The sequence below is a fragment of the Portunus trituberculatus genome, chromosome 40, assembly GCF_017591435.1.
Source record: "Portunus trituberculatus isolate SZX2019 chromosome 40, ASM1759143v1, whole genome shotgun sequence".
Lineage (NCBI taxonomy): Eukaryota > Metazoa > Arthropoda > Malacostraca > Decapoda > Portunidae > Portunus > Portunus trituberculatus.
The window spans coordinates 19,942,475-19,969,974 of NC_059294.1; the positions used below are offsets into that span (position 1 = coordinate 19,942,475).

Here is a 27,500-nt window from a genome sequence, read left to right on the forward strand (position 1 = left end):
TCCATATTTCTTGAAACTCGTGTGCCGCGGAGAGAGAGCAACGGTGGCGGTGGCGGCGGCGGCGGCGGCGGGAGGGGAACATGGAACAAAAGCCGCAGAGAAAAGAACGAAAAAAAAAAAAAATGGAGAGAAAAAAAAATAACACGAATCCAGGCAAAGTGATGCAGACAAGTTAGATTTTTCCATTGAAGCAGACACATGTACAGACTTTTAGGATGGAGGAAGACATGAATACAGCGAGAAAGAACAGGCAAAGAAAGGCCAGCAGTGGATGAAGGACAGGTAGACAGGCACACAATTTAGAAGCTTTGGAGAGAGAAAAAAAAAAGAGAACTTTAAATCACGAAAGAGGCAGATCTTGAAAAAAAAATATATCCTTGGAAAAAAAGAAGACAAAAATATGGATCATCTTTCATTATCAGTGACTCCATCTGGTGCGATAAACACATTGAGGGAGAGAGAGAGGGAGAGAGAAAAACTGAGAGGCTTGCTGGGAGGGAGAATTGAGGGAGGGATGGAGGGAAGGGGAGTAAAAATGAGGCTTGGTGGTGGGTGGGTGGGAGAGGAAAACCGCGGCGTGTTTTGAGGGAGGAAGGCGGAGTGGGAGGAAGCGCATGGAGGGTGGGTGAAGGGGAGAGAGAGAGAGAGAGCGTTCAGATTCAGGAAATAAAAAGAGTAGAGGAAGCGCAGGAAAAATCAACCTCCCATTGAAGTCATCTCTGCATGTATTGCTACGTTATGTATCCCTTGATTGTGCGGACAGGACCAGAAGCTATAGGTTGTGTACCGGGATATGTTATGGCGATATTTGCAAACTGAGAGGACGAGAGGAAGATTTTATACACGAATACGTTATGGAATTATTGATAGAATAAACAAGAGGCTAAAAATACTACTTGTCATTAAGTATTTTTCGTTTTCAATATCACATCAACGCAGTGAATGTGAAATAAGTCAGTTTTTGTTTTCTCATTCATTGCTTCGCTGGTCAAGAGGAAGCTGATTTAAAGGAGGTCGTGTACAAATTATGAAGGTTTACGTAAATGTAATAGAGGCATCAACAACACTATCCTTTGATGTTTGTGGTGGAATAAAGCAGATTTCTTCTTTTTGCGGACGTCTAAAGAAAATACTAAAGATGCAACATTACAGAATATTAAAACAAGTAACTCTCTCTCTCTCTCTCTCTCTCTCTCTCTCTCTCTCTCTCTCTCTCTCTCTCTCTCTCTCTCTCTCTCTACGAAATAAAAAAAAAGCATTGCATAAGATATTACTGCATTTTGGACACTGTTTGAAGCCTTTGTGGGTGAGAAGGAAAGGAATATAACAGGAAAAGGAATAATGGTCTTTCCTCTCTCTCTCTCTCTCTCTCTCTCTCTCTCTCTCTCTCTCTCTCTCTCTCTCTCTCTCTCTCTCTCTCTCTCTCTCTCTCTCTCTCCTCTCTCTCCTCTCTTCCTCCTTCCTCCTTCCTCCTTCTCTGTCCCTCAGTTATAGTTTACAGTTTTCCTCTCCTCCCTCAGCTCTCAGCTTTCCATTCTTTACACTTTCTCTCTCTTCTCTCTCTCTCTCTCTCTCTCTCTCTCTCTCTCTCTCTCTCTCTCTCTCTCTCTCTCTCTCTCTCTCTCTCTCTCTCTCTCTCTCTCTCTCTCTCTCTCTCTCTCTCTCTCTCTCTCTCTCTCTCTCTCTCTCTCTCCCATCCCCAGAGGCCACACCACAGGCGCGGGAGAAAGGGAGAAGAGAGAGATAACGATTACCAGATAAAGGAGAATAGATAGCAAAGGGGGAAAAGGAGAAAAGGGAGAGGCATTTTTTTCCCATTCTCTCTCTCTCTCTCTCTCTCTCTCTCTCTCTCTCTCTCTCTCTCTCTCTCTCTCTCTCTCTCTCTCTCTCTCTCTCTCTCTCTCTCTCTCTCTCTCTCTCTCTCTCTCTCTCTCTCTCTCTCTCTCTCTCTCTCTCTCTCTCTCTCTCTCTCTCTCTCTCTCTCTCTCTCTCTCTCTCTCTCTCTCTCTCTCTCTCTCTCTCTCTCTCTCTCTCTCTCTTTCTCTCTCTATTCTTTCTTTCACACACACACACACACACTCTCTCTCTCTCACACACACTCACTCTCTCTCTCTCTCTCTCTCTCTCTCTCTCTCTCTCTCTCTCTCTCTCTCTCTCTCTCTCTCTTTTTTTTTTTTTTATTTAAACATAATTTATACAGAAGAACATGTACCCAAAGGCGCACTGTCGTGTGCTACCTATTCTAAGGGTACTACAATCTATTTCTCTACAATATTTACAAGACTTAAAAATAGATAATATACAAGATGGAGCACTGTTCTTTTCACTTCACTAGCACTATTCACGCACTGCACTACACTGAGTGTCACGTCACAAAGAGTGTCAGAGGAGTTGGCAGTGTCTGTCTCCACTTATGTGCCATCAGTTTGACACTGTGTGTGTTCATCTCCTGGACGTGAGGCACCGCGGCCGTGAACAAGTTCCACATCCTGGAGACGCGTCCTGCGAAGGTGCGTTGATGCTGACACCCGTGGGATCGCGGCACCTCTACGGCGTCACCACCATTGAGCACCGTTCTCGTGCTCCGTGCGGTGACTCTCAGAGGATGACGCAGCCCTGCCAGATGTGGCACTCTTTGCACCTGTGCCTTATGGAACACTACGATCGCCGCCACATCTCTGCGGTGTTCCAGTGAATCAAGAGGACGCTCAGGCTCTGGGTGAGGTGGTATTGCAGCATCTACTAGCCGTATGGCGCGGCGTTGGATGCTGTCCAGTCTCCTTCTGTGTGTGGCGGCACAGGACATCCAGGAGAGAGCTGCGTACTCAAGGTGGGGCCGCACCTGTGCCTTGTACAGCAGCAGTCTCCCTTCCTGTCGAGGAAACTGGCGATCCTTCTGAGAGCGGAGATCCTGTGAGAGGCTTTCTTGGCAATGGATTTGACATGGCTGTCAAACCTCAGCCCTCGATCCACCTCCACTCCAAGTATCTTGACGTCATCTTGGAGTGGGAGAGCAGCAGCGCCAAAAGACAACTTTCCTGCCATTGCTGCCATGGCGGCTGGGGACCGAGAGACAACCATTGCCTGTGTCTTCTCCGGCGCGAATGTCACTTGCCAGCGAGCACCCCACTCCTTTATCACTCGTAGCTGCTGATTGATGGCCTCAGCAGCCCGCCCACTGTCCTGGCGTGGATAGGTATAGGAGAGGGTGCAGTCATCAGCATAGGCCTTGACTCCTGGCAGTAGCTGGAGAAGATCTCTCTCTCTCTCTCTCTCTCTCTCTCTCTCTCTCTCTCTCTCTCTCTCTCTCTCTCTCTCTCTCTCTCTCTCTCTCTCTCTCTCTCTCTCTCTCTCTCTCTCTCTCTCTCTCTCTCTATGTCACACACACACACACACACAGGTGTTCGTAGTTCCATAGGTAAAAAAAAATCTGTTCTTATATTGAAGTGGTTGACAACGTAAAAAATAGAATGGAGGAGGAAGAGGAGGAGGAGAAAGAGAGAAGGAGGGAGAGTCAATCGTAGTATATGCACAGGTGACATGGACGAAGGGGGAGGAGGAAGAAGAGGAAGAGGAGAATTGGATGGAGCTGTTGATCGTGATTGGAAGATATTGAGAAAACTGAGGAAAAAAATAGCGAAGGCAAGTCTAGGACGAAGATGGGGATGAGGATGAGGATTTAGATAGGACAGAAGGACGGGAGGGGGGGAGAAAATATAATACGAGAGGCACTGATGGAGACGGAGAGGGGAGAGTGGGGAAACATGGGGCGTGTCTCTTGGGGAGGGTATTTACCACGCTTTGGATATTAAGTTTCGGGCCTATCATTATCTCCCCTCCTTGTGTACCCTCCCCCACTCTCTCTCTCTCTCTCTCTCTCTCTCTCTCTCTCTCTCTCTCTCTCTCTCTCTCTCTCTCTCTCTCTCTCTCTCTCTCTGTTAGGTCATTATTGTCATTTCTTCTTCTTCTTCTTCTTCTTCTTCTTATTATTATTATTATTATTATTATTATTATTATTATTATTATTATTATTATTATTGTTACTTATGAAACTGTTTATCTTATCTCTTTATCTCTTCCCTTTCTTATTTTTCTTATTGATTTGTTTATTTATTTTTTTTTCTTCCATCGTTTCTTTTGCTCACACTTCTTTTCCTCCTTTATCCTTCCTTCTTACTGTATATTGCTTCAGACTTCTTTTCTACAACATTTATTTTTTTCACTAGTTTTTTTTTTTCTTATATTTTCTACTTTTTGTGTGTACCTTTCTCTTCTTCTCTCACTATTGTTTTATGATTTTTACCCTCATTACATTTCTTCTTATTCATATTTTTTTTTTCTTCATTCTATCGTTTTATTTCTTTCCTTTTTTCCTTTTTTCCTTCTTTTAATACATCTTTTTTTTTTTTACCCTCCCTAACAGCTACTTTGTAACATCTTTATCTGGTTTTTATTTCTATTTTTCTCTCCCCTTTTCCTCGTCACCAGAACAGCCAGTATTTATGAAGAGAAATATTTTATGAGCACTAACATCTGCTATTTTCACCCTTTCTCCTTCCTTTATTTTATCTCTTATCACGTCCCTCCCTCCGTCCATCCCTCCCTCTCCCTCTCTTTCTCATTCTTAGTCCTCTCTCTCATCCCCCTAGCCGTTGCCCCTCCCCGCTTTTCATATATACATAATCCATAATGGAGAGACAAGAGTAGATTGATGAGGCAAGACCCACCATAATACGACCCTTAAATAGTGGATAGAGGGAACGGTAGAAAGAAAGGGACACACACACAGCCTTCGAGGGAGTAAATGGATTTGAAGGTAACATGATATTTCACGGAAGGAAGGAGGGAAGGGTGGGGAGGGCTGGAAGGGAAGGGAGAGAGAGGAAAGAGAGACACACAGAGCATTGAGGGGTAGGGGAGGAAAGAAAGGTGGAGAGGATATATAGTAAAAATGGCATGGGTGTGTTTAAGGAAGGGAATGAAGAGAATAAGAGAGGTGGATACTGCAGTGATGGGAGAGATAGACAGCAGTGACAGATGCAGAAGGAAGGGAAGGGGAAAAAGGAATGAAAAATAATAGAATGAGTGTGTTTAAAGGTGAGAATAATGTTTGGGGAGATTAGAAGTGAAGGAATGAACTGCAGTGATGGGAAGAGAATGGAAGGAAAAGTAATAGAGTATAGAGTAGTGGAATTAATGCATGTTAAGGGAATAAATGAGAAAAATGGAAGAGATAAAAAAGAGTGGGATGAAATAATGGAAAGGATGAAAGGAGAACGAACATAATAAAAAGACCAAGAAGATATCAGAGAGAGAGAGAGAGAGAGAGAGAGAGAGAGAGAGAGAGAGAGAGAGAGAGAGAGGCTGCAGTGATGGGAAACAAAAGGAAGGAAAGAAGAGGTGGAGGAAGGCGAGTAAGAAGTAATGGGAAAGGTAGGTGTGAGGAGAAGAGAAGACGGAATTAAGGGGAAGGAGAAACGTAGCGGAAAAGATGCAGTTTTGAAGGTGATATAGTGTGAGAGAGAGAGAGAGAGAGAGAGAGAGAGAGAGAGAGAGAGAGAGAGAGAGAGAGAGAAGCAAGAAAGACACCAGAAAAAAAGCAAAAAAGAAAAAAAAATAGACATCAAAGCGAATGGTAAAAATGAGGAAAGAATGAGAGAGAGATAGAGAGGGAGAGGGAGAGGGAGAGGGAGAGGGAGGGAAGGAAGGGCTGCATGATGAATTAGTGAGGGGAAGCATTAGGGAGGGAGGAGCCACCTTCCTGAAACATTAAAGGTAAGTGTGTCCTACTGGTTGGGGGAAGTGAAGGAAGAGGAGGAGGAGGAGGAGGAGGAGGAGGAGGAGGAGGAGGAGGAGGAGGAGGAGGAGGAGGAGGAGGAGGAGGAGGAGTGGTGTTGGTAGGAGTAGTGGTAGAAGATGCAGAAGAAGAAGAGGGATAACAAGAAAAACAAGATCTAAACGAAGCGAAAAAAGAAAGGGGAGATAAACAAGGCCAAGGACAAGAGTGTGAGGAGGAGGAGGAGCCGGAGGAGAAACAAACAAGAAAGGAAAAGAATAATATGAGGAAAAATAATAAGATCAAAGAAAAATCATGATGAAAAAATGATGAAATGGATAAAGAAGAAATAGAAGATGAAGGAGAGAAAGGAGAAAAGAAGAAAGTGAAGAAGGAGGCGAGACTAAGAAGAAGTAGAAAGCAAATCCTGAAAGAGAAACAGGCGTAGGAAGAGCAGCAGATTTTATTCACTGCTCTGGACTGTGAAACTCAAGTATACATTTTCATGGGAGATCAAAGGACAAGAGGCTTCATGAAGGCTTCAGGAACACCACTCAGCAGGGAGGGACACGTTGACAAAAGCCTCAACGTACTCGGCAGGAATTTTTCAGGAAGAGCACGCTGGGAAGAAAACTGTAACAGATACCTTGGAAGCTTCAACAAAATTTATGAAAACTACTGACACTCAAGCGATTTCCAGCACTGTAGAAGGCTTCAGAGAGTCACGAAGGACACATTTTGCCGCACAAGTCCTGGGAAAAGCTCTGGAAAGTTGCAGAAGCCTAAGGAAAGTTGAGGAAAGCTTCGAGGAGTTACAGAAAGACTTGACATACGTGTTCTCATGGAGTAGAGAGAGAGAGGTTCCCTTATTATGTAGCTATGTAAGGCAAACTCCATTTATGTTGAGTAGAGGCTTCACATATTCCACGAGAGTTACGGAAGTTAAGGGAGGCTTCGTGTAGGGTTGGAGGAGGCTTTTGAGGCGTCAGGAGTGATTATAGATGGAGGGAGATGTGCGGTGACGACAGGAAAGGAGGAGAAGGAGAAGGAGACTGCGATAACTTGAGATAAAAAGCAGGAACACCAATCCTACAAGAGCGGGAGTACACATCGGGAGGATTACAAGGAGGAGAACTTTAGAACAGTAGGGAGAGAGGAGAAACTTTGCCGAGGAGGAAGAAGAGGAGGATGGGTAGAGGGAGGGATGGGTAGGAGTGCGGCCCCTCCCTGTCACCCCATCATCAGGGTTCTGGAGGCGAGGCAAAAGAGCTTTAAACAAACTGACGTGTGGGAAGACTGGCAGCTGCGGAGGGGGAGGAGTAGGAGGAAGAGGAAGAGGAAGAAGAGGAGGAGGAGGAGGAGGAGGAGGAGGAGGAGGAGGAGGAGGAGGAGGAGGAGGAGGAGGAGGAGGAGGAGGAGGAGGAGGAGGAGACACGTTGCGATGGTAGGACTGGTGAAGTAGCTCTTTCCTTGCAGTCTCCTCCTCCTCCTCCTCCTCCTCCTCCTCCTCCTCCTCCTCCTCCTCCTCCTCCTCCTCTTCCTCCTCCTCTTAGGTGCAGGAGGAGGAATAACAAGAAGCCTGAGGCGCATCGAGATGAGAACCGAGGAAATGTAAAAAAATAATGGCAAACGATATGTTTTCAAAAGGAAATAGCATAAGACGCGTGGCGATGGAGGTCCTGGAGTCCTATTACATTTATTCGTTTTCTTTTCAATTTTTATGGATGACTTCTTTATTCATGCTCCGGGCTGGAAAATGTTTGGAAGTTTTCTTGAGTGATTGAAAAAGAAAAAGAATAGATACATGTATTAGTCAGAGGTTCATGGATACAGGGGGTGTCTTTATGTCTGGTCTTTGTCGTTTAATGTAATTCCGAGCATTTTCGTCCTGAAGTGTGTGTGCATAGCGAAATAACACGGTCTGCATTGGAGCAAAATTTAATCTGACAAGCTCTAGGGAAACTTGACGTGATCTTATCAGTACCCGGAAACACGCATTGGATATATACGTGGGGTAAGGTTGATAGATAGACAGATAGATAGATGAATAGATAGGTATAGATAGGTGAGTGATGGATAGATGTGTTTTTTTTTTTTCATTCGTTTCTGTTTGTCATGTTTCATTTTTATTCATTAAAGGTATGGAGTGGATATGATGAATGTCTGGGGGGTTTTTACAGCTGTGTGTGTGTGTGTGTGTGTGTGTGTGTGTGTGTGTGTGTGTGTGTTTCACTGTTTGATCTGCTGCAGTCTCTGACGAGACAGCCAGACGTTACCCTACGGAACGAGCTCAGAGCTCATTATTTCCGATCTTCGGATAGGCCTGAGACCAGGCACACCACACACCGGGACAACAAGGTCACAACTCCTCGATTTACATCCCGTACCTACTCACTGCTAGGTGAACAGGGGCTACACGTGAAAGGAGACACACCCAAATATCTCCACCCGGCCGGGGAATCGAACCGCGGTCCTCTGGCTTGCGAAGCCAGCGCTCTAACCACTGAGCTACCGGGCGTGGTGTGTGTGTCTGTGTGTGTGTGTGTGTCTGTCTGTCTGTCTGTCTGTCTGTCTGTCTGTCTGTCTGTCTGTGTGTGTGTGTGTGTGTGTGTGTGTGTGTGTGTGTGTGTGTGTGTGTGTGTGTGTGTGTGTCTGTCTGTCTGTCTGTCTGTCTGTCTGTCTGTCTGTCTGTCTGTCTGTCTGTCTGTCTGTCTGTGTGTGTGTGTGTGTGTGTGTGTGTGTGTGTGTGTGTGTGTGTGTGTCTGTCTGTCTGTCTGTCTGTCTGTCTGTCTGTCTGTCTGTGTGTGTGTGTGTGTGTGTGTGTGTGTGTGTGTGTGTGTGTGTGTGTGTGTGTGTGTGTGTGTGTGTGTGTGTGTGTCTGTCTGTCTGTCTGTCTGTCTGTCTGTCTGTTTCTGTGTGTGTGTGTGTGTGTGTGTGTGTGTGTGTGTGTGTGTGTGTGTGTGTGTGTGTGTGTGTGTGTGTGTGTGTGTGTGTAATTTATCCTTGCACTAATCAGAGACAAAGCCCTTGTTCGTTCGTTTGTCCCCCGCTCGACACCCAGGAGAGGAAAGTGAGTTCATGAATCTCAGCTCATTATACTCTACTGGACGTCATGCACTGCTGCTCCCGGCACTGTAACTTTGAAAACACACTTGATACAGCCCCTCGCTAACCCAATTAACTTTAGGAGTGCCGGTTTCAGCTGTAACTTAACTCATAGTGCTGGTCAGTTGGTAGGAGCGTATCAGACCACTGGCGGTGTGTATATTATAAGTGCTGAGCTGTCCCCTGTTCCGTCTCTGTTTGGTGCCTGTAGAAGCTGTTGTACTGTGATGGTAATACTCTGCTACTGTAGCTTCATGATTTTGTCTTAAATGTTTTGATTATTGTTATAAGGTTGAGAGAGAGAGAGAGAGAGAGAGAGAGAGAGAGAGAGAGAGAGAGAGAGAGAGAGAGAGAGTATAAATAAAAAAAAAAGAGTAGTTGTTTTAAACCGACAAACATATTGAGAAAACAGGCATGTTTTATTGAATCACAACTGGTGCAGTTTAAAGAAAAAAAAAAAAGTGATTTAATGCGCAAAATCCAGAGACATCAACTGTTTTCTTCTTCACTTCTAAGGAGACAATATGGTATTTAATAACGAGCATCATTGCAAATAAGTAAATAACACGTATGTATGAAAGGGCTGGAGGTGATAGCAAACGTTCCTTGTTGTAAGGTTTGCTCGCTCTGGTAATGTTAAATGTTTGTTTCATTCGTAACTGTAACATGAGGACTTCAACTTTTCCCTTACTCAGCAATGCATCGACATGTATTGAAGCGAATCCCTGCATTTAAGCCCCACTCCTGCCGCTGCACTTGAGACAAGCATCCAATCCTCTGCAGCTCACATGATACCGCAAATGAACGTGGCACTCTTTGGCGTTAGTTGCATCAAAGTGGCACGCCGCACTGGTGACAAAGGTGCAACTGGTGTGTTATACTATTACTATTTCTGAAAACTTTACCAAAACAACATTAGAAGTTCAACACATCACCCGAGAGTAGGGAAGAGCGAGTCGGCCAGTGAGCGAGTGAAAATATTCTTTTATTAACAACACATTGAAACGTTAATTGTATTCTCCTAGACTAATACAGAAAGTCTTTATTTTTCAGTTAATAAAGACAAATTATTACAATAAGACATTAAGATTAAAGTATTATAATATTTATCGGTAAATCTCATCTCCTGGACAAGAAACACATCTTTACGTTGACTGAGTAGACTTGTAGAAAACACCTGTGCTTAAATTAATAATATCCAAGTGTTTCAATGCTGTATTAAGATATTAAGGTATCACATTATTTCTCGGTGAATCTCTTTCCCCCCCTGACAGGAATCACATCCATACACTGACTGAGTATTTATTGACTAGCAGTGGCGCGGAGGACGGACGCAAGCTCCCCTCTTTAATACAAATAACGAACACAAAGAATGGCTCCTCGTCAGGTATTTCTTTGTTGGAGCCGGACATTGGCAAAGGTTAACAAAGATGAGAGTGCGTCACCTGTGGAGCATCGTGTGTGTGTGTGTGTGTGTGTGTGTCATTGTGATTCTCTCTCTCTCTCTCTCTCTCTCTCTCTCTCTCTCTCTCTCTCTCTCTCTCTCTCTCTCTCTCTCTCTCTCTCTCTCTCTCTCTCTCTCTCTCTCTCTCTCCAACTTCTTCGTCTCTTTGATCGTATCCATAGACATTCCTTTGACGTGTGTGTGTGTGTGTGTGTGTGTGTGTGTGTGTGTGTGTGTGTGTGAGAGAGTGAGAGAGAGAGAGAGAGAGAGAGAGAGAGAGAGAGAGAGAGAGAGAGAGAGAGAGAGAGAGAGAGAGAGAAGACAGTCAAAAGGGAGTAGGGGTTGAAGAAGACGAGGGAGGATTTAACTGGAGGGAGGAGGAGGAGGAGGAGGAGGAGGAGGAGGAGGAGGAGGAGGAGGAGGAGGAGGAGGAGGAGGAGGACGGATGTAGGATGGAGAAAGACAGATAGGAGAGAACTGGGAGAGGGAGAGATAGAGAGAAAGAGTGAGAGGAACCCCTACTCATTACCTCTCGGCCGCTTCACCGAGGAGGGAGAGTTTTCAAAGTTGTAATTGGTCTTTGAGTCGACAGATGTCTCCTCCACCTTCATCTACGCTCCCTCCCTCCCTCCTTCCCGTTGCTTCTCTTGCCTTCCCTGCCCTGCCCTGCTTCGCCTTCCCTGTCTTGCCTTGCCTTACCTTGTCTTGCCTTGCCTTGCCGTCGTTCCATCAATGAATCGTTTACTTTTTTTTTTTATTTCTTTTTTTTTCACTTTCAAATTATACGACTAGATGTTTTTTTCAGGTCTTTTTTTGCCTTTTCTTTACTTTTTTTTCTTTTTTCCCTCATTCATTTCCCTTTTTCTATAGTTTTCCTTTTCCACTGTTTTACTTTTCTCTCCACTCCCTTATATTTTTATCCTTTCTCTTTCCTTTCCTTTTCATTTTTCTTTCTCTTCTCTTCTTTTTTACTTTCTTACTCTCCTTCTTTCCTTTTCTCTTCCTTTCTCTGTTCTTTCCTTCCCTGAATATTCGTCATCCTGAACTATTTTTATATTCCTCGTCCTCTGAATCTTTTAAAGTTATTATTAGATTTTTCTTTTAGTTTCAATATTTAATTAGTGCACTAGGTCTCATCTTGCACACCTAAGTTCCTTGGAAATTTCTGCCTTGACGCTTGTTTTTTACGGAACATATCCTCTTAAATATTTCTTTCATGCATAAGTATTAAATTTCCTACACGATATTCTGGTGTCTTTGTTACCTGGCCATTTGGGGAGAGAGAGAGAGAGAGAGAGAGAGAGAGAGAGAGAGAGAGAGAGAGAGAGAGAGAGAGAGAGAGAGAGAGAGAGAGAGAGAGAGAGAGAGAGAGAGAGAGAGAGAGAGAGAGAGAGAAGTGGGGGGTGGAGGCTGTACACGTCGAACATGTAAGATGAAGGTAGTTAGTGCGAGCAAGCAAGTATTTGACAGCATTTGTGAGTAGTTTTCGTGAACGAGACAAGAACAGCGAGAGCGTGGGAAGAAAAGGAGGAAAGAGGGAGGGAGGCTGTAGCAAGGAGCGGAAGAGGAATGGAGAGGGAGAAGGAAGGAGGGTGAGTGCGCTGGTGCGTGAGAGAACACACTGCATGGGAGAGTGATGAGTGGGAGGGGTGTCGTGGCAGCTACGTTGGGACGATGAAGTAGAAGGGGGAGGGAGGGAGGAAGAGAACGAGGAGGAGGGAAATAGAAGCGGGAGGAAGGAGGAAAGAGAGAGCATTGAAATGGATGGAGAATGAAGGGAAAGATTTGGCAGTGAATTGTGAGCCAAAAATAGATCCGATGTGGGGTGGACGACGTGAGGGAGTGAGTAAATAATGGATGAAAGATTAAATCGAGTATATCAGGAGGAAAGGTAGAGTGAAGGGGAAAAATGGTATTAGGCGGAAGAGAGAGAGATTGGGAGTGGAGTGGAGTAGAGAGTAGGGAGAGGTTGTTATAGAAGAGAGAGAGAGAGAGAGAGAGAGGAACAAGGATGAAATAAGAAGAACATTCATATTGGATCTCTTTACATCATTTATTTTGCCAGTGATACGATCTCCTGCTGAGGTCTGATGAAACTCCAGGAAAACGATGTAATACTTCATTTCGAAGGTTAGAAGTCTTATCAGTCAGTAATACAATACAGGATAACACTGAAAGAAAACAAAGAGCTACACTATATTACTGCAACAACACAGTGCATTTAACGATAAGCATACGCCCACACAACAAAGAGGACTCCAGACGAAAGAAGACACAGTAACAGCGACGTACGTAGATGATCCATTGGTCGTGACACAACCCATCAATTTAGTACGTGATTTTGGCTGGCTTTCGTAAATCTATTTCAATCAGTTTACGGAGATTATCTACATTGTTCAATTATGCAAATACTCAGTTGTTGCATGTAAACTATATTCGAGAAGCCCAATCATGCTCATTAGATGCAAGCACAATGAGGGGCTCTCGGGCTTTCATGCGGCTTTCGACAGACACAGCCGCAGATTATTTGTTGCAGGGCGTCTTTCATCACGAAGCTCCGTCAGTAGAGAGTGATTGCCGCCAGCCGCCAAGTCCGGGAGAGAATAGAAGAAAGATCCGCCGTGGTGCAGTGGAACCATGCGTGCTTTGGGGTCCAAGAGGTCTCCAAGCGCACGGGTTAGAATCCTGTCCACAGTCAGAGCGTAGGTTGGGCTTCCTCACTTGGGGCAACGGTTTCCTAGCGGGTGGGCTTTGAGATAGGAGGTATCCCGAAAAACTATCCCCTTTAGCCCAGAAATTCCCGTGAAAAGCCCACATGGTGTAGATAAAAAAAAAAATAAAAAGTGCATAGCTTTCAATTGGTCCTCAAACGATTGGTACTTAGGTCATCTGGTCCACAAGTCAATTGTGACTCTAAACCGTTGATCATCAAGTCAGTTGAGACCAAAGACAGTTGAGACCCGAGACAACTGGTCCCCAAACCAATTGAGACTCAAGTAAGTTTGGTCCCCAAACTTACTGAGTACCTTTTGTTCATTCTCGCTCAGTGAGTCAGTGTACTTACTTGTACTTACATACCCAAAGAAGTGAGAGAGAGAGAGAGAGAGAGAGAGAGAGAGAGAGAGAGAGAGAGAGGGAGGGAGGGAGGGAGGGAGGGAGGGATGGAGGGTTCCAGGACAACTGTTCCTCAAACCAGTTGAGACTCAAGACAATTGGTCCCCAAATATTCTCGCTCAGTGAGTCAGTCTACTTACATATCCAAAGACATGTGTGTGTGTGTGTGAGAGAGAGAGAGAGAGAGAGAGAGAGAGAGAGAGAGAGAGAGAGAGAGAGAGAGAGAGAGAGAGAGAGAGAGATGTGTTTTATATCTTTGATGGATATGTTTCCATTGTTCTTTTTTTTCTGTTTATATATTACCTTAGTGTAACTTTTTTCTTTGGTAACAAAGTTAAATCTTTTGTGATTTAAGTAGTTCAAGATTATGATCTGGACCCAAAATTATTGTGATCTTAAGTTAATGTATGTTGTGGTCAATAAAACTATCTATCTGTCTAGAGAGAGAGAGAGAGAGAGAGAGAGAGAGAGAGAGAGAGAGAGAGAGAGAGAGAGAGAATCAATATTGATAATTGTTAATAATGTTACGAAAATGATGATGATGATAATAATAATAATAATAATAATAATAATAATAAATTATTAGAAATAATAATTTATTATCGTCATTGCTATTATTATTATTATTATTATTAGAGAGAGAGAGAGAGGGGGGGGATATAGTGTTGTCCCATGAGATGACAGTCTCGCCCATTTCTACCTTAAGTCAGGGCGGCGAAAGGCTTCAAGACCTGAAGGTGCGAAGTATTTCGTTAATCCCCCTGTCACTGGGTCCACCACCATCACCGCCACCACAACCACCACCTTTTGTCACATGTAAACTCTACTATGCAAGATCATTTCATTGCTTTCAATAGTAAAACTCCAATGGTAAAAAGGAAATAAATGGAGAAGGAGGAGGAGGAGGAAGAAGTGAAAGACTACAGAGAATTCTATACTTGCTACGTGAATGAAAAAAAAAGGACACAACGAAGAACAAACAAATAAAACAGAAAGGAAAATAGGAACACACACACACAGTCCTATATTCATCCTTGAGAGTGTGGGCCCAGCGCGCAAACCACTACACAACAGTGTGTGTGTGTGTGTGTGTGTGTGTGTGTGTGTGTGTGTGTGTGTGTGTGTGTGTATATGTGTAATTCACCTCGGTCTCCTCCTGGTCACCCAGCCAGTTTTCCCATTACGGAGCGAGCTCAGAGCTCATAGACCGATCTTCGGGTAGGACTGAGACCACAACACACTCCACACACCGGGAAAGCGAGGCCACAACCCCTCGAGTTACATCCCGTACCTATTTACTGCTAGGTGAACAGGGGCCATACATTAAGAGGCTTGCCCATTTGCCTCGCCACACCGGGACTCGAACCCAGCCCTCTCGATTGTGAGTCGAGGGTGCTAACCACTACACTACGCGGTGTGTGTGTGTGTGTGTGTGTGTGTGTGTGTGTGTGTGTGTGTGTGTGTGTGTTTGCGCTATAATATTAAACATATCTTATATTATGATGGCCAGTTTGACGTGTATAAACTTGAATAATTATAGAAGGCAAAGTAACCGAATAACTGATTATTTCTCTAGCTATATAAAGACGAAAAAAAATATATGCGAAGAGGAGGCGGGAAAGTATGACAGGAGAAGGAAGATAATGAGGAGGAGGAGCAGGAGAAAAAGGAATTATGTATATATATATATATATATATATATATATATATATATATATATATATATATATATATATATATATATATATATATATATATAGAGAGAGAGAGAGAGAGAGAGAGAGAGAGAGAGATTGTTTGTTATGTCACCACGACAGGTTGGAAGGAAGACATGTTACCTAGAACATATATCCTAGATTCAAGCTGACGTGACACACGTGTACACGAGACAAGTTGAGAGGCAAATCAAGTGTCTAAGTAACTTGCTCCTAATTTTCAAAAGCCAAGTGAGTGTTCACATATAAGCAAGTAATTCGAGCTTACATCTGAGATCACTGGCTGAGTATGTTTCCCGTGATCTCACCAACACTTATATAACCACTGTGATACCCTGTCACGTGTGTGTGTGTGTGTGTGTGTGTGTGTGTGTGTGTGTGTGTGTGTGTGTGTGTGTGTGTGTGTGTGTGTGTGTGTGTGTGTGTGTGTGTGTGTGTTCACGTTGTAAGTATAGCATTCTCTGTAGTCATACACTTCTTCCTCCTCCTCCTCCTTCTCCATTTATTTCCCTTTCAGCATTGAAATTATACTATTGAAAGCAATGAAATTATCTTGCATAGTAGAGTTTACATGTAACAAAAGGCGGTGATGGTGGTGGACCCAGTGACAGGGGATTAACACAATATTTCACAGCTTGAAGCCTTCTGCCCCAAATAGGCAAGACTGTCATCTCATTAGACTACACTTTATCCATCCTCTTCTCTCTCTCTCTCTCTCTCTCTCTCTCTCTCTCTCTCTCTCTCTCTCTCTTTTAATAATAATAATGATAATGATGATAATAATAATAATAATAATAAAAATAATAATAATAATAGTAATAATGATAATAATAATAATAATAATAATAATAATAGTAGTAGTACTAGCAGTAGTAGTAGTAGTAGTAGTAGTAGTAGTAGTAGTAGTAATAATAATAATAATAATAATAATAATAATAATAAATAATAATAATAATAATAATAATAATAATAATAATATTATTATTATTATTATTATTATTATTATTATTATTATTATTATTATTATTATTATTATTATTATTATTATTATTATCATTATTATTGTTATTATCATCATCATCATTATTGTTACTATTACCACTACTACTACTACTACTACTACTACTACTACTACTACTACTACTACTACTACTATTAACATTATCATTACTATTGTTATTATTATTATTATTATTATTATTATTATTATTATTATTATTATTATTATTATTATTATTATTATTATTATTATTATTATTATTATTATTATTCAATCAATCAATCAATCAATCAATCAATCAGTCATATCCTGTGGCACCCTCGGGGACGCATAGGTCCTCAATTAACTCTCGCCACCACATAATATCTTGAGTTATCTCCTCAAGATCTCCCTTGAGAACCACATCACCCTCTTCTCGTTTCATTGTCCTCAGCCACGTCTCTCTTGGCCTTCCTCTACCTCTTCTTCCAGGTGCCACCCATTCCGGTGTACCACGCACCAGTTCATATCTTTTATACACATGTCCCAGCCACTTCCATCTTGAGAGCCTCAAATATTCATTATTATTTTTATTATTTTTATTTTTATTTTTAGTAGTAGTAGTAGTAGTAGTAGTAGTAGTAGTAGTAGTAGTATCATTATCATTATTATTATCATTACTATTATTATCATTACCATTATTGTCGTTATTGTTATCATCATTATCATCATTGTTATTGTTAATATTAAACTCTCTCTCTCTCTCTCTCTCTCTCTCTCTCTCTCTCTCTCTCTCTCTCTCTCTCTCTCTCTCTCTCTCTCTCTCTCTCTCTCTCTCTCTCTCTCTCACACACACACACACACACACACACACACACACACACACACACACACACACACACACACACACACACACACACACACACACGTCTTTGGATATGTAAGTACACTGACTCACTGAGCGAGAGTAAGCAAAGGTTCTCAGTAAGTTTGGGGAACAATTGCCATGAGTCTCAACTGGTTTGGGGACCAGTTGTCCTGGGTATCTCTCTCTCTCTCTCTCTCTCTCTCTCTCTCTCTCTCTCTCTCTCTCTCTCTCTCTCTCTCTCTCTCTCTCTCTCTCTCTCTCTCTCTCTCTCTCTCTCTCTCTCTCTCTCTCTCTCTCTCTCTCTCTCTCTCTCTCTCTCTCTCTCTCTCACTTCTTTGGGCATGTAAGTACACGTAAGTACACTGACTCACTGAGCTAGCATGAACAAAGGTACTCGATAAGTTTGGGGACCAACTGTCTTGAGTGTCAGTTTTGTTTGGGGACCAGTTGTCTCGAGTCTCAACTGTCTTGGGTATCAACTGATTTGGTGATCAACTGTCTACTAGAGTTACAATTGACTTGTGGACCAGATGACCTGAGTACCAATCGCTTGGGGACCAATTGACTGTAAACCTTGTTCTCATTGGCGATTTGAACCTTTCCAGAGATAGCCTGTCCTTGGAATCGGTGAGGAGTGGTGTGGCGGTGATGGTAGTAGTTGTGGTAGTGAAAATGTTGAGGGTTGTAATGACTTTTCTTTGGCAGCGAAGTATCAGTGTTATAATAATTATTGTGGCAATGGCAACATCAACGCTGATAGTAGTAGTTTTGGTAGTAGTAGTAGAAGTAGTGGTAGTAGTAGTAGTAGTAGTAGTAGTAGTAGTAGTAGTAGTAGTAGTAGTAGTAGTTGTTGTAGTAGTAGTAGTAGTAGTAGTAGTAGTAGTAGTAGTAGTAATGATAATAGTGGTGGTGGTGCTGGTAATTGCTGTTTTTTTTTTTTTTTGTGGTTGTAATAGCAACAGAGGCATCACCAGCAGCAGCTGAAGTAGCAGCAGAATCAGCAGTAGTAGAAGTAGTAAAAGTAGTAGTAGTAGTAGTAGTAGTAGTAGATGATATTTTGTGTTGCTGTTGATATCGGTGTAAATCTGGTAATAGTTTTGGCAGGTTGATGAAAAATAGTTGTGGGGAGAGTGGTTTGGTGGTGGTGATGGTGATGGAGGGCCATGGCTGTGCGGGGCGGGGCTGGGGTGTGGTGGCGGTAGTCGCGGGAGGGGGGAGAGGGACAGAGCAATCATTTATGAATAGGCAATTTAATCTTATTTCGTCATCCAGAGGCCAAATGCGTTGTGGCCGAACTTTTTGTGAAAAATTGAAGTGTGATGAATCTGTATTCATTTACTCATTGCATTGTCATTTTTCTCTGATTTTTCACTGTGTTGCTTTGCATTATGTAACTAATGACACATGTGCTCAATATACTTTCCCAAAATATGAAACATTGATCGAAACGGTAAATACCCACTTTGTTTGTAGATTTTCGTTTAACAATTGAATATGATAAGTTATCTTGAGCCGTTACCAAAACACACACACACACACACACACACACACACACACACACACACACACACACACACACACACACACACACACACACACACACACACACACACACACACACACACACACACACACACACACACACACACACACACACACACACACAGACAAATAAACAAACACAGTACGTGCATTACAGTGTTTCAGCGTTTCTCTGTCTGTGCTGCACCCGAGGCCTGGCAGCCACAGCGCCACAAAGGGAGGCTCTCCACAAGGGCACGCCTCACCTGTGCTCCTTTGTCGCCTCACGCAGGTCAACTTGATTAAGGCCAGCCACTTACCTAACCCCCTGTTGACTTCTGCGGCCGGTACCCATCCAATCCCTTAGTCTGAAATCGCACATTCGCGCGCGCGCGCACACACACATATACACAAACACACACACACACACACACACACACACACACACACACACACACACACACACACACACACACACACACACACACACACACACACGTCAACGCCACTGATTTGTAGACGCAATATATTGTTAGAGAAAACTATAATTCAGAATTAATGTTTCCCAATATGAGCAGGTCGGCAAAGGCTGCAGTAGAGTTGTCTAATCACACACTTCCAATCAACACCTATCTTCAGTCTTCCTTATAACCATCATTGTCATACTCATCTCCCTCACACATATCCATCGCCTCAACTTGTCCCAGGAGAGAACCACTCTTCAAAAGCCTGGAGTGAGAGAAGGCTGGAAAAGAGGAGAGGGAAAAAGATGTGTATGTACTCAGTATCCTCCAAAGGGAATCGTGGTGCTGGCTCTTACCTACGTGTGATGAAAGCTTTAGAGTCCCGTTGTCTCTGTTTACTTGCTGACGAAGACGAAGGAAGAAACATTCGGGGTTTAAATGGTGATTAGTTCAGTTGGTCCTCTCTTCTTCTTTGTCTTTACCGGCTGTCTCCCTCCCACCAACACTTTCTCCTGAAGGTGTTGGAGTAGTTTATGGTGATTCTCATGACGAGAAGTATGTTCTTTACCTGTTAGATTTAAGATCTTGATGTTTCTCGCTTGTTCTGTTTATTATTACTGCAGTACCTGTAGGTAACGAATGCGATGTATACTGTAAGTAGAACAAGATTCATCTCATCAAAGATAATGTTACGTTTACAATACTGCTGGTGTTAGACCCATATCTTAATTTATTGTAACATACTATCTTGTTATTTGTGTGGGTACCTTTGCTTTGCCACCAAACTCATTCTCGGTTATCTGATCGTCTATCGGCTTAGTAAATCTATTTGCCATATGAATAAAACTCTGTTCCTTGCGTATATCGAGAGTATGAATATTTTCCGAATGATGCGAAATAATATAGATATAACAACGAATGAAATTCTCATGTACTGGTAATCTCAAAGTTCTCTACTCGCTGTTTGTTTTAACCACGATCCTTGATGAATGGCCGACCCGCCTGTGAATGAATGTTACTCAGAGGCGATGTTCCTCTCTGGCTCAAGAAACGCCTCCTAGTTGCATTTAACCCCCAATGGAGACGAGTGGGAAGAGCCAGTCAGTGAATGGTGGCAAAAGATATGCTGAATCATCTGAGGGCGGCAGAACTGGAGAGGCTGGAGAACGCCTTGCCTCTGAAGGTGAAGGTTGGACCAAGCAGGTCACCAGGAAGAGGGTCCTTCACCCCACGCTTGGTGATCTGCTGGATAAGATGAAGTGTTGTTCTGGACCCTTGACTCTCGAGACCGCTCGCAGTCCCAGGCCGCTGACGCTGATCTGGCAGAAACTGAAAGTAGATGGCCACTCGTCGGTGGCTGTATCACACAATAAAGATGAAGACGTCCGTGGAGCTGATGGGGAAGTGGAATACTGGGTGACTTCTGTTATTTCTTTTACAGGACTGCAAGGTTGCCGGTCACACTGCGTCGAGGATGCAGTGCGACGAAGCGGCCATGGTCCTTATAAATTCCATTCGTTCATTTAGTGATTTATGTAGGTATATCTTGAAATAATGAAATATTGGTACACACACACACACACACACACACACACACACACACACACACACACACACACACACACACACACACACACACAATTTTCTTTATATATATTTAAGCACCTTTAGACTAAAAACCAAATTTAAGCTAGATTCGTGAGATAGTAATTATCTTCTCAGGAGACGATCAGGTTAACGCTATCAAAGTGAAGATTTCAGTCAACAACTCAGTGGTAACTAAAACTAACTTTTCCATTAGTTGTGTCCTCCACTTTTGGGATGCATCACAACACTCCCACACCAAGACAGCGCCACCAGCAGATGTCAAGCTGCTTGTCCTGTCTTTCTGTTCGTTTTTATATCCCCATCCTTCTCTTCCTCCTCCTCCTCCTCTTCCTCTATATGTCTTCCTTCCACTGTTAACTTTCTGATGCTCTCCCTTCAATGCAAGATTTCATTCAACGCCCAGGTTTCTCTCCTCCTCCTCCTCCTCCTCCTTCTCCTCCTCCTCCACTTAATAATGGACTCAGGGACAAGTGAAGAAAATAAAGACATCTCTTGCACTTCTCTTGTGTTTAGATATGATAATGGGAGAGAGAGAGAGAGAGAGAGAGAGAGAGAGAGAGAGAGAGAGAGAGAGAGAGAGAGAGGATATTTCGCCATCAGGAAACTTCGACATTTTTCAAGAATTTGGTTTCTTTTCAAAGACCAAAGCAGTGAATATTCTCCAGGAGGGAAGAAATATTTTAGAACTGGAATAAAAAAAACATGGATAAAAAGAACCTTAAGAAAAAAAAAGATAAGAAAATGAATAAAGTAATGAGAATAATTGGTTTGTGTCAAAGCCTAAAGGAAGAAGAGGAAGAAGAAGAAGTCAACACATTCCTTTAAGGAGTTCAAAGGGCGCCGAACACACTCTCTCTCTCTCTCTCTCTCTCTCTCTCTCTCTCTCTCTCTCTCTCTCTCTCTCTCTCTCTCTCTCTCTCGAAAGTAAAGAAAGACGAAGCAGGAGAGGGGAAAAAATAAGGCCTTCTCAGTCCTCCAGCTTTGATATGGAGATTCCGGCGCCATATTGAAGCGAGGCCGAGATGCACTTCAGCAGAGTTGGCATATGTTGATTTTATTTCCAGCTGTTGGCGAAGGAGGGAGATTTAGTGACAGGGAAGGAGGATGGGAGGGAGGCAGGGAGGGGTAGAAGATAAAGGAGGGAGAGTGTGAGAGGGAGGGAGGGAGGGAGGGAGAGAGAGAGAGAAATAGAGGCGTTAAGAACAAGAGAGAGAGCGAGAGAGAGAGAGAGAGAGAGAGAGAGAGAGAGTAATGTTATTCTGTTTGGCTGTTTTGTTTCTTCTTTATGATATCTTTTAAGGGTACTCTCTTCTTTTCTCTTATCTTCTCTTTTTCTTCCTCTTCTTCTTCTTCTTCTTCTTCTTCTTCTTCTTCTCCTCTTCTTCTTCTTCATTAATACACCCTTCCGCTATCTTCGCTCATTTCGTGAAGTTGGAACTCTCCTCTCTCCATTTTCTTCTTCTTCCTTTGTTCTGCGTAATTTCCCCGAGTTTTCTCACTTTCTTTTCCATGATATCGTTTTGAATTTCTTCTGTTTTGGTGTGTGTTTTTTTTCCCTCAAGTTTTCTTTGTGCACACTTTGTTGTTTTGCTTTTACTTTGCAGCTTTTATTTGTGTTTTTCTCTTGTTTTTTTTTTTTTTCTCAGTTATGTTTATTTTATCCACTCTGCTTTTCCTCGCCTTTGCTACTTCGTCTTTGTGTGTGTGTGTGTGTGTGTGTGTGTGTGTGTGTGTGTGTGTGTGTGTGTGTGTTTTTATCTCTCTTGTCTTTTCTCCTCCATTTGCCTCATATTCATAGCGTGATTGTTATTTATTTATTTTTTTTTTTTGTCTGTCCTTACCATTTTGCTTTCATAATATTTTTTAAACTTTTGCCAGAAAAACACTCATACTGGGTTATTATTATTGTTGTTGTTGTTGTTGTTGTTGTTGTTGTTGTATTTGTTGCTGTTATTGTTGCTGTATTTGTTGTTGTTCTTCTTCTTCTTCTTGATCTTGTTGTTGTTGTTGTTGTTGTTGTTCTTCTCCTATTCCTCCTTTCCCCTGTCCTTTTTTTTTTTTTCTTTTTCTTTCTTTCTTTTCTTCTTCTTCTTCTTCTTCTTCTTCTTCTTCTTCTTCTTCTTCTTCTTCTTCTTCTTCTTCTTCTTCTCTTTCTTTTCTCTCTTTCTTTTCTCTTTATTTTCTCTCTTTCTTCTCCTTTTCCATCTTCTTCTTCTTCTTCTTCTTCTTCTTCTTCTTCTTCTTCTTCTTCTTCTTCTTCTTCTTCTTCTTCTTCTTCTTCTTCTTCTTCTTCTTCTTCTTCTTCTTCTTCTTCTTCTCTCTTTCTTCTCTCTTTCTCTTCTTTTATTTTCTTCTTCTTCTTCTTCTTCTTCTTCTTCTTCTTCTTCTTCTTCTTCTTCTTCTTCTTCTTCTTCTTCGTGGTGGCTGTTCATCTGATCTCATTAACTGTGTATGCAAGTATCTTTCTTTCCATGTCCTCGCTGCGCTACACGTTTCTCTCACCTCTGTTCCGTCCAGCTTCCTAAATGTAAAAGGTTAACCAGTAGTCGCATTCTTTCCTTCCTTCTATTGATTAACTCTGCAACTCCCTGTGTGCTTTTGTGTTTCCTCCACCCTGGGACTAAAACTGTTTCAAGACGGAGGTTTCAATACGCCTCTCAATGTAATCCTGGGTGTTTTCTTTCTTTTTTTTCTTTTCTTTTTGGAGTTTTCTCTGTAAAGTCTGGTACCTTCATTTTTTATTTATTTATTTATTTTTATATATTTATTTATTTATTTATTTTTTGGGTGAGATGTGTTGGCGTGTGGTAGGAGTGCCTGTGTTAGCCTCTGACTGAATCCCTCTTACAAGTAAAATATTGTCATAATCGTCATTTTTATCATTATCTTTAGTGGTAGTAGTAGTAGTAGTAGTAGTAGTAGTATCGTTACCATTATCATCATCGTCAATATTATTTTTATTATTATTATTATTGCTATTATTATTATTATTATTATTATTATTATTATTATTATTGTTAATTGTATTATTATTATTATTATTATTATTATTATTATTATTATTATTATTATCATTATTATTATTTTATTATTTTATTATTTTATTGTTATTATTTATTATTTTTATTTTCATTATCATTATCATCATCATTTTCCTTTTCATCTTAAGCATCAATAGAAAAAGTTACCTCTAGCAACAGTAGCAGCAGCAGCAGTAGTAGTAGCAGTAGTAGTAGTAGTAGTAGTAGTAGTAGTAGTAGTAGTAGTAGTAGTAGTAGTAGTAGTAGTAGTAGTAGTAGTAGTAGTAGTAGTAGTAGTAGTAGTAGTAGTAGTAGTAGTAGTAGTAGTAGTAGTAGTAGTAGTAGTAGTAGTAGTAGTAGTAGTAGTAGAAGTTGAAGTAATAGTTGTTATTGTTGTTGTTCTTTTTGTTGTTGATGTTTAACAAAAGGCATATACAAGTATAAGGAGCTATATCAGTCGGGAGAGGGAAGAGGAAGATAAAATAAAGGAGGAAGAAAGGGAGAACGAGAAAAGAGATAAAAAAAAGAACGTGCAGGGGAGAGAAACAATACTTGAAAGGGTGTTGAAAAAAAAGGAGACCGAGGAGAAAGAGGAGGAGGAGGAGGAGGAGGAGGAGGAGGAGGAGGAGGAAGAGGAGGAGGAGAAAGAAGAGGAGGAGGAGGAGGAGGAGGACAGGGGGAGGAGAAAGGAGAAGAAAGGAAGAAGGGGAAACTTTGTAGCAGAACCCGAGATAACAATTGCTCCAGCAGGGAAACTTTGCCCGTGATTAGTTCAATTAGTGTCACGTGACCCGGCAGCCCCTCGCTAATTACTCTGATTAAGGACGGGGAAAAAAAGGGCGCTGGGGAGCAGAGAGGGAGGGAAGGGGAGGAAGGAAATAAAAATATTTGACTTCAAGATTGATCTTTATAATAGACTTCTTTTCTCCTAACTTTTTCTCGTTTCCGCAACCAATTCTTGAAACAGTGAGAAGTGGAGTGAGAGAGAGAGAGAGAGAGAGAGAGAGAGAGAGAGAGAGAGAGACAGACAGACAGACAGACAGACAGACAGACAGACAGATAGACAGACAGACAAATAGCTAAACAGATATACTCAAAACAGACAGAATGAGGTAAACCAACAGATCTTCACAGACGGAGACACGAAGAGACAGAAGGAGCAACAAAGACAAACAGACTGACAGACAGAAAGAATAAAGGTGCAAGAAAGTTAAAGAAGAAGAAGAAGAAGAAGAAGAAGAAGAAGAAGAAGAAGAAGAAGAGGAGGAGGAGGAGGAAGGAATAAAAGAGAGCGGTCGCCAGTTTGTGGTGGAAGATGTGAAGGAAAGAGGAAAGACCAGATGCATTATGGAGGAAGACATGATGCGGGGAGAAAGTGATGTAGAGAAAGAAAAAAAAAGATTAAAAGAGGAGAGAGAAAGAGAAAACTGAAGAACTGCATATGAGAGAGAGAGAGAGAGAGAGAGAGAGAGAGAGAGAGAGAGAGAGAGAGAGAGAGAGAGAGAGAGAGAGAGAGAGAGAGAGAGAGAGACCTTTCCGTCCATTAAAGGTGGTCTGTTTCTGATCGCGTGCAGCTTCAAGTTCATGTCAGCACCATTAATTAATATAGGTCTACATTCTCATATATTTACTGGCAATAATTGAGGTGTGAGCGTATTACGTTATGGCGCTGCTGCAGGTGAGGACTTACTCTGCTCCCCCAAATGTCGATCGTCAATTAATACATCGTGGAATGCAGAGGAATGTATCAATAACCGAGCCACGTTTTATTGCATGCAGCTCACGAATCAATGCAAAAATAAAAAAAGAGATAATAAAAATGTCCTCTTCCAGTCATCGTTATTAGTTTTCATATTGTACGTTCCCTGGAGCTTTATCTTTTTTGTGCCCTTAATGTACGGATTCAACAGTAGCCAGGGAAAGAAAATAGAGACAATAATATTTGAGGATGATAAGAATGGGAGAGGCCGTTTGACCTACAGTACGTAAGCCAGCTTCAAGTACCGACACTCAAGGAATCCGCCACCATGTAACCTACGACTGTTCATCCCAAACATTTTTTTTTTCTTTATGTCTTTTCAGTAAATGTCTAATTTCTAATATAACCAAACATCCCGATTTGCTTTTCAGGAACCATTGATGTCATAAGAAAAAAGAACCCACCGTTTATTTCACGTGTTTTCTTCAGTATCGCGCTGTTTTTTCTTGTAACATCACCATCCGTCTCAGTTTACCCATGTGGACCCTTTGCCATCACTAATGAAAGTATACTCGAAGTAAAAGAAGCTCCAGTCACACAATGAACATTCCTCACCCTAATACCGCTCATTTAACCTCCTAACTAAAGATTTCAACACTCATCAGTTGCTAAATATAACCACCAGCGAATGTTTATCTTTGATTACCTTCTGACACCAATGTTTAGCCTTACTTAAACCAGAATAATACAGAATAGTAGAGATAAGATTCAAGATGGCTGGAGTTTGACAGATCTCTGGGTTTTGCTGAGTTGTGGTAAACTGGTTCTGGCTGAAGAGGTTGGCTGGTAAATTGAGAGCCCCGATCCAGGGAACCCTTCAAATGAAAACGTATCCCACTAAATGGAAAAGTTTGTATGGTCAGATGGAAGGTTTTTTTTTTTTTTTTTTTTTTTTAATCAAATCAGAATTCATTCCATCCTGCAGGTTAGCCGAGCATTTGTAGCAAAGGTAGAGCACACGAGGAGCCTCACCATGCTATTGATGTCGCGTAGTCGCTGGTAGCAGAAAAAAATGCATATCTAGATAGACTTTACTTAATGCAAAAAGGTACGACACACTTGAAAACGGAATGATGGGAAGAGACAGACAAATAAAAGTAGAGAAACTGAAAAGATAAACAGATCGAACAAAAGGGTATAAACATGCGGGTCAAGACAGACAGGGAGGGCCAGTCAGCCAGACCATAACCAAAAGTGAAGTGAAGGTTAAAATGTGGCTCCTCTTCTCACCATTGCCGTGTGTTGTAGATTCTGGCTTTTGCTGCAACAATAAGAGAGAGAGAGAGAGAGAGAGAGAGAGAGAGAGAGAGAGAGAGAGAGAGAGAGATTTACTTATCAATAAATCACACACACACACACACACACACACACACACACACACACACACACACACACACACACACACACACACACACACACACACACACACACACACACACACACACACACACACACACACACACACACACACACACACACACTCCTCATTCACATAATTCTCTAGAGTTCGTCCACCTCTCCATTTCACGTTCCCTCCTCCACCGCCTTCTCAGGAGCCTTATCTCCCTCCCGCAAGATTAAGATGTCTTCCCTCCTCTTCTCCTGGCCTCCTCTTATCTCTCCTCCAGGAACCAGGCGCGGCGCTCCCTCCACAAACCCTGAGAGAGCTTCGGATCACGGCCCTTCTCCCTTTGCGTTGGTCCGGGGCAAGTTGGTTCTCGCACTTTTGCTTCGGAAGGAGGAGGAGGTTGGGCGGTCTCATGCGGTGATCCGGAATGGCTTGATCGTGTCGGGGACGAGTTGGCTGCATCCCGCGGAGGCTTGAGGGTTAATTAGGATTTCATGGAGCGTCTTGTGGCAGCGTCTGGGGAGCCATGGGAGTGTGTGTTTGTTTTGTGGTGTCTTTCGCTTTATTTCTTTCTTCTCTTTTCTGGTTTTCCTTCCGTGCTTGGTCTCTCTCTCTCTCTCTCTCTCTCTCTCTCTCTCTCTCTCTCTCTCTCTCTCTCTCTCTCTCTCTCTCTCTCTCTCTCTCTCTCTCTCTCTCTCTCTCTCTCTCTCTCTCTCTCTCTCTCTCTCTCTCTCTCTCTCTCTCTCTCTCTCTCTCTCTCTCTCCTTGTTATCTCAGGA

The 27,500-nt window shown here is 42.3% G+C and overlaps 1 protein-coding gene and 1 non-coding gene across 2 annotated transcripts in view; one reads left to right on the forward strand and one right to left on the reverse strand.

Annotated features, from left to right (window-relative positions):
* Positions 1-27,500, forward strand: part of LOC123516056 — a 170,199-nt gene that overhangs the window by 43,191 nt on the left and 99,508 nt on the right. The window lies entirely within an intron of this gene.
* Positions 8,221-8,294, reverse strand: Trnaa-cgc. Its single transcript has one exon. It is a non-coding gene; the product is annotated as a tRNA-Ala (tRNA).